Source organism: Bison bison, unplaced genomic scaffold, assembly GCF_000754665.1.
Source record: "Bison bison bison isolate TAMUID 2011002044 unplaced genomic scaffold, Bison_UMD1.0 scf7180017864533, whole genome shotgun sequence".
NCBI classification, from domain to species: domain Eukaryota; kingdom Metazoa; phylum Chordata; class Mammalia; order Artiodactyla; family Bovidae; genus Bison; species Bison bison.
The window spans coordinates 4,827,351-4,838,945 of NW_011495082.1; the positions used below are offsets into that span (position 1 = coordinate 4,827,351).

Below are 11,595 nucleotides of genomic sequence, written 5' to 3' on the forward strand. Positions count from 1 at the left end.
ACCCGCCCTTGCCGAAGCCGCCGCATCTCACGGAAGGTGGGAAGCGAGCGAGCGGAGGGAAATAAAAGTTTTCTTCTCTTTCTGCCTGTTTGAAACTTGAATTCTGGCTTGAGTTTTAAACAGTCTGCTTGAAAAACAAGTGATCTCTAGATCTGTTTAAGGCGCGCATTAGATAATAATAACGGGAAGGTTGAGATAAATTGAAAGAGTCTTTAGGTTCCAAAACCGCTACAGTCGAAGAACTTTCAGGGAATTGATTTCAGGAAAGTAGGAATTCGCCTGGAACTGTAGAATAATGTGTATTAAAAACTTACCCATTTTTAATGTTTTAAATTATTTCAAAATTGATTTTTTTCCCTTGAAACCAAAACTTAAATTATGGCAGTTTTTATCAAGCGGAAAAGCTGGTGTGAAGGTGCCGTATTTACTTATTCTGCGTAACTCTTCTTTTAAACCATCTTTTCACGTTTCACAGAATCCACAGCCTTTAAAAATGTGTGTAATGTGTTTGTATGTTAGCTGTACACTGTTTTAGAGATTACTGATATCAGATCTTAAGGATGCATAATTATTGACAATAAAGCTCAAAAAATGTGCTTTAATACATTCAACATTAAATGTAAATACTTGCTGAAGTTATTACCTTATATTACTAAAGTTCTTTTTCCTCCTCAATGTGTCATTTATCAAAAGAGCCAGATAGAACCGTAAAAAATATAAAAGGAAAAAAAGATGTTCTGTGTCTAGTAAGGATACAAATGAACTCCAGCAATCTGTTTTTTGGGGGTTATTTCCTAGTCTGTAGGGAAATGCCAAATACACCTTGAACTTTGTTGCAGTAAAACATTTTAAATATTTGTCTTTAGATACAACGTCCTGGCACTGCCATTAATACAGTGACTTTGGACATTCGTTTACCCTTCTGTGCCTTAGTTTCTTCATTTATAAAGTAAAGGGATTGGACTAGGTGCTTGAAAAGACTTAATTTAGCTAGAAATGAAATATCTCAAGATTATAACTTTTAAAAAAGGAGTAACCAAAATGTATACACTAGAAATAAGTATGACCCAAATTGGTCCATGTTCCTGTTTCCATGACGAGTGACGATAGCAGTTGCCCAGTATTGAATGCTTGCTATCTAATGAATTCTGAGAAGCCCTTTGTATATGTAAATTAAATAGTATTACCCAGTTTAACGATAATGCCAATAATTGTAGACTAGGTAATGTAAATAACTGTAGACTAGAATGTAAGTCCGTAATGGAGGTGAAGGTAAATTACGAAACACATGGAGTTTTAATATCATCAAATATAGAAATGATGAATTAGCTACACCTTTATTATATTTTAATAACAGTTATAGTTTGTGTTGTATATATACTTATCAAATATTGAGTGCTAATTATATTCATTGTCAGAAAATGAGAACATAAGGTATATTTGGAACACAAATACTTTTGTGATAATCATGGATAGAAATGATATTAGGGAGGCTAGGGTTACACCTCCTCCTTTGGAGAAGGAAATGGCAACCCACTCCAGTGTTCTTGCCTAGAGAATCCCAGGGACAGCGGAGCCTGGTGGGCTGCCGTCTATGGGGTCGCACAGAGTTGGACACGACTGAAGTGACTTAGCAGGGTTACACAAAAGTTACAAAAAGTTCAGATATCTTTCTAGTTAGAGGTATCATTGGCCTTGGCACGCGCAAAGAAAAAGTGTTCACAGAAGAATCAGCTGTGACTAAACTCTTTTGTACATATTCCCATGATGAGTGATAATAGTATGCCACATTTTTCGAAAGTCCACTATATGGACTTTGTGTTTACTTGGCAAATATTATTTGATTTGCAGATGAAGAAACTGAAGCAGAAAGATCTATGCTCTGGAAAGCTCCACAAAGAAAACACATTTTAACTCAGATTAGGTGTGTGATCCTTTATTGCTCAGAGATTCATAGACTGTGAACATGGCATTGAAATCCTCAAGCACTGGGAGGAGGCTTGCAGCCAAACTAGACTAATCCCTTTTATTTTATATTTGGGAAAACTGGAACTTTCTAAGTTAAGAGACTCACTTAAAGTCACATATTCTGTTTTCCCATTTATGACTGTAGATCTGTATATTCCCAGAAACAAATAAGTGAGAAGCATGTTAACGGATAAGTGTTTAGTTTATTGCCTCTCAACCAAATGCTGCCTCATGCCCTTTTTAATATTGCTGACCTACTGTTATTGAAAATTGCAAGGTGGCCCCAGTTAGGCCACAGAACCTTTGAGGACAGTGACTATCTTTTGTATTTCTCTAGTATCTGTAGGATTTGGCAAAGTGATACATTGAGTAACTGGCTTTGTCACCTGTTTACCTGTGACAAGGGTCCAGAGTTTGGATCTGGTTTGGATGCACTAGATCCAGGGTTTGCACAGTGAAATCACTGTGCCATCACCACTTTGGCTTCGTGTACAGAGCAACTAGACAATTGAAACATGCTCAGAAAGCATATTAAGCTGCTTGGGTGATGATTATTTAATTTTACTATCAAATGTAAATAGTATGTTACCATGGAGATGGATGAGTATTTCCCTGATTTCGTGGGGGGAAAAAAAAATCACACAGCTAAGTATTACACACAGTTGAGTGTACACATCTCTCTAACTTGCAGATAACTTTTTTCCAGTTGTTAATACAAATTCATGTAGAAAATTCAAACGGTACAGGGAAAAAAAAAAATCTCCAGGAACGGGAACTCCACTGTCCAAAGGTTTTGGTGACTATCCTATCCAGTTGGAGAGATGTCTTCCTTCTATTAACTCCTGCCTAATCAGGGTGAGAGCTGAATTATTTATTTAAACCGTTGATGGTTTAAAGCTCTATTTAGTCTTAGTATTCTCTCACTCAACTGTTCTATAAACAAAGATGTTTGCTGAAAAATGAAGATAAGCATGTTGCTAATAAACTGGACTCTTGCCCTCTCATGCAGAATGAAGTAGTACAGAGAGTTGATTTTGCCACATAATGCACGTCTGTTTTTTTCCCTTCAGCGGGCAGGACTTGGGGGACAGAAGGCATCTTTGAATGTATGGAGGATTCTCTGATATGTCAGGATGTCCGGCCACACAGGAAGCCAGAGCAACAGAGCTCTGTGGTCCTGATAAGAGGTGTGGCAGAGGAGAGGAGGGTGGAACTGGGACACAGGAGGCTGTGGTAATACAAAGGCTGTGTTTTCTGACTCCACTGTGACACACTATACACTTTAAAATGTTCCACACCAAGTCCCTCCCACAGCTGTTGGGCAGGTGGTCACGGGGCCCTTTCTGGTGCAGTCAGGCGTAAGTCTGCCTATCCCTCCGAGTAGGGGCAGGATGCTGAGAGGGCAATTTCTCATTCATTTATTCAGGATTCTGAAAACTCAGAATGGACTGCCTTTCATCTAAAGGAGTCAAACTGACTGTTGGGATAGTGGTCCATCCATGAGTTTTGAACTAATGCAAAATTATTAGTTACAAAGGAAGGCGGGAGGTTCTATTTGAGAGAGACAATGCCAGCTCTCTCTCTATGCATTTGAATGTCTTTACATTGTAAATGTTAGTTTTAAAGATTATTTGATTATTTGCATTTCATAAATTTATGTGTCATTTAAATTCCTTTTCCCTGGGCATGTTTTCTTGATTTGTACTATGTATTTGGGAGTAGCATTCTTTCATGCTTTACTTTATTAGGGGCTTAACATGGCTTAAGTCCAACCATCTGTTCCAGTCTTGGCACATCAGCACATTAGTGGTGGTGGTAGGGGCTAAATAAAATTCCCACAATTTAAAGGTTAGGGAAAGAGCTACCTTTATGAATAGATTTCAGCAAGACAATAGTGCAGAAGTGGAGTAAAAATGCATTTCATTCTCTGAAGCACAAGGTCCCCTGTCTGTCTTTAGTTTTGCTGAAAGGCAATTAGCATTTCAGCTAGCCAATTTGCTTACATGCAACGAAGTACTTGGGTTTATAATTTGCTGCTCTCTGTCTGAAGCTGTTGAGTCTAGTTCTTATGTAATCCTCTCCCAAGTAGCCTTCTCTCCAGCATAGTTATTGTTGCTGGTCTTAAATAACTAATCAACAGAGAGTTTTCCTTGCCTTCAACTGTAGGGTGCCATAGGGCATGGAAAATGAAATGCCAAGCTAATAAGGGGATGATTGTAATTATTAAATAGTCATTATTGAAGTGGGGCACAGGTTGAAAGATGCTGAATAGCTTCAAATCAAATGCAACTTCAAAAAGGCATTGTGTGGTGCTCTTAATAGTTTATTTCTGCATGCAGTATGTGCAGTAAACAAAGGGTATATATTAATATGTTGGAATTAATTGAGGAAGGTGACTCAAAATTAACAAAGAAGAAGCAATTCTTAATTATTTATATTGACTTTGCCCCTTTCTGCAAGAAAGAAGAGTATGTTTAAAGAGAAAATATTTTTTTTCTTAAGTGTTACAACAAATAAACAAGTGCTCTGAGGCATATTGTATAAACAATTCAAGGGCTTGTATTTGTATGCTAGTTGGAAATAAGATTTTGTAAGCTTCTTTAGTCATGAATTCTGATTATTGGGGTGCTATTAGTATATTTCATGCATATACTGATATCCCTCTGAAAAAGCCACTGTATATTATGATAATCCTTTTGTTAGGATAATTGGAATAATATTATCCTTTAATCCATGTCATGGGACAGTAATTCAATTTAGCTCATCTTTTAATACAATCCTGTTTTTGCAAAGTTATACTTATGTAATTATTTGGAAGTAAATTAATACATTACTCATTTTTCAAAGAATGTTTAACTGAAAGAAGGCATGTATTAGATACAAGCCTTGTAAGTGATCATTATAATTGAGAACATATAGGAAAGGACTGCATGATCTTATATTTCCAGTCTGTGATATAAAGAAAAAGCCCTATCTGCAGCTATAAATAGAGTGGTTTGTATATTGTTCAACTGCATTCACCAGTGTTGATGACTAGGAATGAATCAAAGGCTTACCTGTCCTCTGGCAGACTAGTTAACTCAGGATGGAAAGTGTCCTGGAAACAGGGGCCCTTGATCTGCACTTTGAAGAGTGGTAAAGGAGAGGGAGTGCTGAGGGGTAGAGAGAAAGGCCTGGGGAATGTCTTGGATCAAAGGTGCACAGGTAAGAATGATCGTGCTGTCTTGTCCCAGATACACATTAGATCAACTTGTTGACAGAAGAGAAAAAGATGACTGAATGTATGGTGGTATGAATTTTTTTTTTAATTGAGATATAATTCACTTACCAAAAAAAAAAAAATTCACCTTTCAAAGTAGACAATTCAGTGTCACTTAATATATTTACAAATTTGTGCCGTTGTTAACCATTATCATTCCAGAACATTTTCATCACCTCAAAAGAAATCCTGTTTCCATTCACCATCACTTCCTGTTCTCTCCCCACTCTCAAGTCTTTGGCAACCAGTCTACTTTCTGTCCCTATAGACGTGCCTCTTTTAGACATGTTATATACATGGAGTCATCCAGTACATGGCCTTTTGTGTCTGCCTTCTGTCACTCACCTGATATTTACAAGGTTCGTCACGTGGTAGTGTGTTTGTACACGTAAAGTACTTTGTTCTTTTTTATGGCTGAATAATTCCATTCTGTGAATATACTGCTTTTTGTTTATCCATTCATCAATTGATGGACATTGAGATTGTTTCTAATTTTTAACTATTATATTATGGACAAGTTTGTGTACAAGTTTTTGTGTGAATAAATGCTTTCAGTTCTCCTGGTAAGGAGTGGAATTGCTGGGTCAATAGAGAGGTGAATAAAATAGCCAGGATGCATTAGAAGAACTTTATCCCTTCTATACGTCCTGTTAAGCTCAGTGTCGCCATATAAGGCAGATGATTGAGGTGTGACCTGAAGTTTTATCACTTAGAACTCTACTTGCATAGATCTCTGCCAATTGTGTGTGTGCTAAGTCGTTTCAGTTGTTTCTGACTCTTTGCAACCCTATGAACTGTAGCCCACTAGGCCCCTCTGTCCATGGGGATTCTCCAGGCAAGAATACTAGAGTGGGTTGCCCTACCCTCCTCCTATGAACTGTAGCCCACTAGGCTCCTCTGTCCATAGGGATTCTCCAGGCAAGAATACTAGAGTGGGTTGCCCTACCCTCCTCCTATGGACTGTAGCCCACTAGGCTCCTCTGTCCATGGGGATTCTCCAGGCAAAAATACTAGAGTGGGTTGCCCTACCCTCCTCCTATGAACTGTAGCCCACTAGGCTCCTCTGTCCATGGGGATTCTCCAGGCAAGAATACTAGAGTGGGTTGCCATACCCTCCTGCAGGGGATCTTCTTGACCTAGGGATTGAATCCACTTCTCTTATGTCTCCTGCCTTGGCAGGTGGGTTCTTTACCACTAGTGCTGCCTACGAAGCCCAGATCTTTGCCAATTATAATTCATTTAATACAACCAAACTGTGATAAAACAAAATAAAAGGACAGTTTGCGACCAATGACTTCTCCTTCACTAGTGGCTGTAGGTTTTCTTAAGATGGGAAGTATGGTAATGGCTGGCATAATGCGTGACCTTTCTAGGATATGCTAAAATAAAAGGTGTGATTGTATATTACATGATGCACGCTGAATTCAATTTTCTGATGACTTCTGTCCTTTCGGTAGGCATTCATCTAAATGATATGGTTGAATTGACAAAATGAGATAAATTTATTTATTCTTCTAAGGTAAACTACAGAGCTTTAAAATGTTATTTTGTTAAGGAGGGCAGTTCATAGATTATTTGATTGAAAGTTGGGCTTTAAGTAAAAGACGTGTTCAGTTCACTAATGTATAGTTTGTCAGATATCACTAATTCTGTTGTGTATGTGTACACTTGTGTATTTATCTGAAACCTTAAGTAATTTTCTGAAAGGGTCTGATGTACTTTATGAAATAAATTGACATTTGAACGAATTTGTCTAATTTTGGATGAGGCAAAATATTTTAAGCTCTTTTGAAAAAACTCGATGTATTTGCTTAGGGCCTCATGATTTGGGCTTCCCTTGTGGCTCAGCTGGTAAAGAATCCACCTGCAAAACGGGAGACCTGGGTCCCATCCATGGGTTGGGAAGATCCCCTGGGGAAGGCTACCCCCTCCAGTATTCCAGCCTGGAGAATCCCATGGACTGTATAGTCTATGGGGTCGCAAAGAGTTGGACACAACTGAGCGACATTCACTTTATGATTTGGAACATATGTTCACATAAATTTATTCATGTAATCTTAATAACCACTTCATTGTTAGAGCCAATTTGACCTCCTGATGGCAATATATTCATGCATTTTTACATTTTAATTATTTATTTAAAATTAATTTTATTAGCATATAGTTGATTTACAGTGTTGTGGTCGTTTCTGTTGTACCCTGCATTTTTCACAAGTAGGAATTTTCAACTGAGGCACCAAAGAAGTTGTATATCAAATGTCAAAGTGAGTTGCGAGAAATTATCAGGACTCAGAATTTCAAAGAAGATAACAGAAACTAATTGGATAATTTTAAAATTTCTTCGTATAAAGTAAAAGAGTTAAGTCCGAGAGAGGATTTTCTGGAGAGAATTTATATTGGAAATCCGTGGAAGTGCTGTGACTATCCCATCTTGTGTGTATCTGTGTGTATGTGTGTTAATCAATCAGTTGTGTCTAACTCTTTGCAACCCATGGGCTGTAGCCTGCCAGGCTTCTCTGTCCATGGGATTCTCTGGGCAAGAATACTGGAGTGGGTTGCCATTCCCTTCCCCAGGGGATTTTCCCAATTTAGGGATCAAACCTGGGTCTCCTACGTTGCAGGCAGATTCTTTACCATCTGAGTTTGTGGCTCTTCTTGAATGTGGTGGGAAGGGCTTCAGCTCTGCTTGGAGAGTCTGATTTGTGGTTGAGGACAGAAGCAAAAATGTTACCAAGAGAACTCAGCAGGGTGGAGGGATGTGTCTGGTGATGCTGTGCAAAGGGAAGTGAGCCCCAAGAGCCAGCTATGGCACTCACAATAGGGATGTTACCTGAAGTCATTTTCAAAGAATCTTGCCTAAGAGGACAGCTTGTGGCAGGCCCTGGTTGGGGTAAAAGAAAAGTTAGTGTTAAATTAGGAGAAGGCAATGGCACCCCACTCCAGTACTTTGCCTGGAAAATCCCATGGACAGAAGAGCCTGGTAGGCTGCAGTCCATTGGGTCGCTAAGAGTCGGACATGACTGAGCGACTTCACTTTCACTTTTCACTTTCATGCATTGGAGAAGGAAATGGCAACCCACTCTAGTGTTCTTGCCTGGAGAATCCCAGGGATGGGGGAGCCTGGTGGCTGCCCTCTATGGGGTCACACAGAGTCGGACACGACTGAAGTGACTTAGCAGTAGCAGCAGTGTTAAATTAATTAGAGCTTTGATTGTTAATGTGAGTTTGCCAGTAAATAGGTATTATTATGAAAGCTTTCAAACATGTACATAAATAGAAAAGTAAAATGAACCCCTTTACACCTACTGCTCAGAATTGACAGTTTTCAAGATTTTCTGTGTGTGTTTCATGTATCAACATATCACAGAAGGAAGCTGTAAAAATACGGTTATTTTCTTACATAATCACAATTCTGTTATCTTACCTAACAAAATTAACAATAATCCCATAGTCTCGTTCACTAGTGAGTTCATTTTCAAATTTCCTTGATTGTCTCAAATATGTCTTTTTAGAGTTTGATTCTTCTAATTAGGATGTAAATAATTCTTAGCTGTTCCTTCTGACAGAATCTCAAAGTTGTTTTGAATCTCCCTTTCCCCCCATACCTTTGATGTGTTGAATAAATTTGGTAATTTATCACCTGGTGTATCTGTGTTCTGCATTTGATTGTTTCTTTCTTTTTGGAATACTTAATGAGCTTCTTTATCCCCTGTTTTGAGTTGGTGATGGACAGGGAGGCCTGGCGTGCTGCGATTCATGGGGTCTCGAAGAGTCGGACACGACTGAGCGACTGAACTGAAACTGGGAGTTAGCTGTCAAACGTCCATTGGATTCAGGTTCTGTCTTTTGGACAATATAGGTGGTGCTGTAAAGTTTATATGCTATTTATCTGGACATGTGTGGTTCTCTGTCTTTAGTGACACTAGGCGTCAGCAGTGGATTTGAATTTAAATCAACAGTCAGAAAGCCCAGTCTCTACATTTAGAAGTTTCCCATTACCAGCCCACCCCCAGTTTTACTGAGATGTGATTGACATGTAGCACTGTAGTATTTTAAGGTGTACAGCAAAATGATTTGATATATGTGTATATTGCAAAATGATTACCACAGTAGTTTAGATAACATCCCTCTCCTCACATAGCTATAAATATTTTTTCTTGTAATGAGAACTTTTAAGGTTTTCTCTCTTAGCAGCTTTTGAATATATAATACCATCTTGTTAGCTGTAATCGTCATGCTGTGTATTACATCCTGGGAAGAATGTATAACTGGGAGTTTATAGTTTTTGAACGCCTTTACCCATTTTCACCTCTATCTCCCTCTGGCAGCCCCAATGTAATCTGTTTCTGAGTTTGTTTTTTAAAATGCCACATATAAGTAAGATCATACGATATTTATCTTTCTTTGTATGACTTACTTCACTTAGCATAAAATCCTCATGGTCTATCCATGTGGTAAAAATGGCAAGATTTCCTTCTTTTTTATGGCTGAATAATATTCCTGTGTGTGTGTGTGTGTGTGTGTATACACATGTTTATCACAGTATCCATTCAATCCATTCATTCATTGACGGGCACTTAGGTTGTTGCTATGTTTTGGCTGTTGTAAATAATGCTACAGTGAACACGGTGATACAGATATGTCTTTGAGATAGTGATTTTGTTTCCTTCAGATATGTACCTTGAATGGGAATTGCTGGATCCTCTGGTGGTTGTATTTTTAGTTTCTTTGAGCAACCTTTATAATGTTTTCTACAGTGGCTGCACCAATTTACATTCCCTCCAATAGAGCCCAACTTCTTTTCTCCACATCCTTATCAACACATCTCTTGTCTTTTTTATTACAGCCATTCTAACAGTGTGAGGTGATATTTTATTGTGGTTTTGATTTCATTTCCCTGATGGTTAATGATGTTGACTGTCTTTTCATGTACCTGTTGCTCATTTTTATGTCTTCTTTGGGAAATGTCTATTTAGTTTGTCTGCCTATATTTTAATCAGATATTTTTGGTATTTAGTTTATGAGTTCTTTATATCTTTTGGATAGTAACTTCTTATTAGATACATGATTTGCAAATATTTTCCTCCGTTCTGCAGGTTTCCTTTTCATTTTGTTGATGGCTTCTTTTGCTGAGTGGAAGCTTTTTAGTTTAGTGTGGTCCTACTTGCTTAGTTTTGCTTTTGTTGAATTTCCTTTTTATGTGAAATATTAAAAATCATTGCCAGAACCAATGTCAGGGAGCTTACCCCCTTGGTTTTCTTCTAGGAGTTTTATGGTTTCAGGTCTTGCATTAGAATCTTTAATCTATTTTTTTTTTAAATTTTTATCTAATTGTTTCACCTATGAATGGTCATTTCTTTAGTTATTTTTTTGGAAGTAGCAAACAGGTGGTTTTCTAACTCTGTCCCTCTTGCCACATTAACTGGAATTTTTTTAAGGAAAACTTTTTCCTTAACTAGGCTATTTGGTTACTCTGAAAAGGAATTTACCTAGGATAGATAGGATAAATATTTAATTCTTTCCCTTTAAATGTTAATTTCAGAGTAAGGAGTTGATACCCTGGTTGCATTTAGTGGTGACCAAGAGACATGAAACAACAGACTGGTTCCAAATAGGAAAAGGACTACATCAAGGCTGTATATTATCACCCTGCTTATTTAGCTCATATGCAGAGTACATCATGAGAAACGCTGGACTGGAAGAAACACAAGCCGGAATCAAGATTGCCAGGAGAAATATCAGTAACCTCAGATATGCAGATGATACCACCCTTATGGCAGAAAGTGAAGAGGAACTCAAAAGCCTCTTGATGAAAGTGAAAGTGGAGAGTGAAAAAGTTGGCTTAAAGCTCAACATTCAGAAAACGAAGATCATGTCATCCAGTCCCATCACTTCATGGGAAACAGTGGAAACAGTGTCAGACTTTATTTTTTTGGGCTCCAAAATCACTGCAGATGGTGACTGCAGCCACGAAATTAAAAGACGCTTACTCCTTGGAAGGAAAGTTATGTCCAACCTAGATGGCATATTCAATAGCAGAGACATGACTTTGCCAACAAAGGTCCGTCTAGTCAAGGCTATGGTTTTTCCTGTGGTCATGTATGGATGTGAGAGTTGGACTGTGAAGAAAGCTGAGTGCCGGAGAATTGATGGTTTTGAACTGTGGTGTTGGAGAAGACTCTTGGGAGTCCCTTGGACTGCAAGGAGATCCAACCAATCCATTCTGAAGGAGATCAGCCCTGGGATTTCTTTGGAAGGAATGATGTTAAAGCTGAAACTCCAGTACTTTGGCCACCTCATGTGAAGAATTGACTCATTGGAAAAGACTCTGATGCTGGGAGGGATTGGGGGCAAGAGGAGAAGGGGAC

General features: G+C 38.3%; 1 protein-coding gene across 1 annotated transcript in view; it reads left to right on the forward strand.

Moving 5' to 3' along the window:
* GPR98 (G protein-coupled receptor 98) overlaps positions 1–11,595 on the forward strand; it is a 543,192-nt gene that overhangs the window by 289 nt on the left and 531,308 nt on the right. The gene's annotated exons all lie outside the window — the stretch shown is intronic.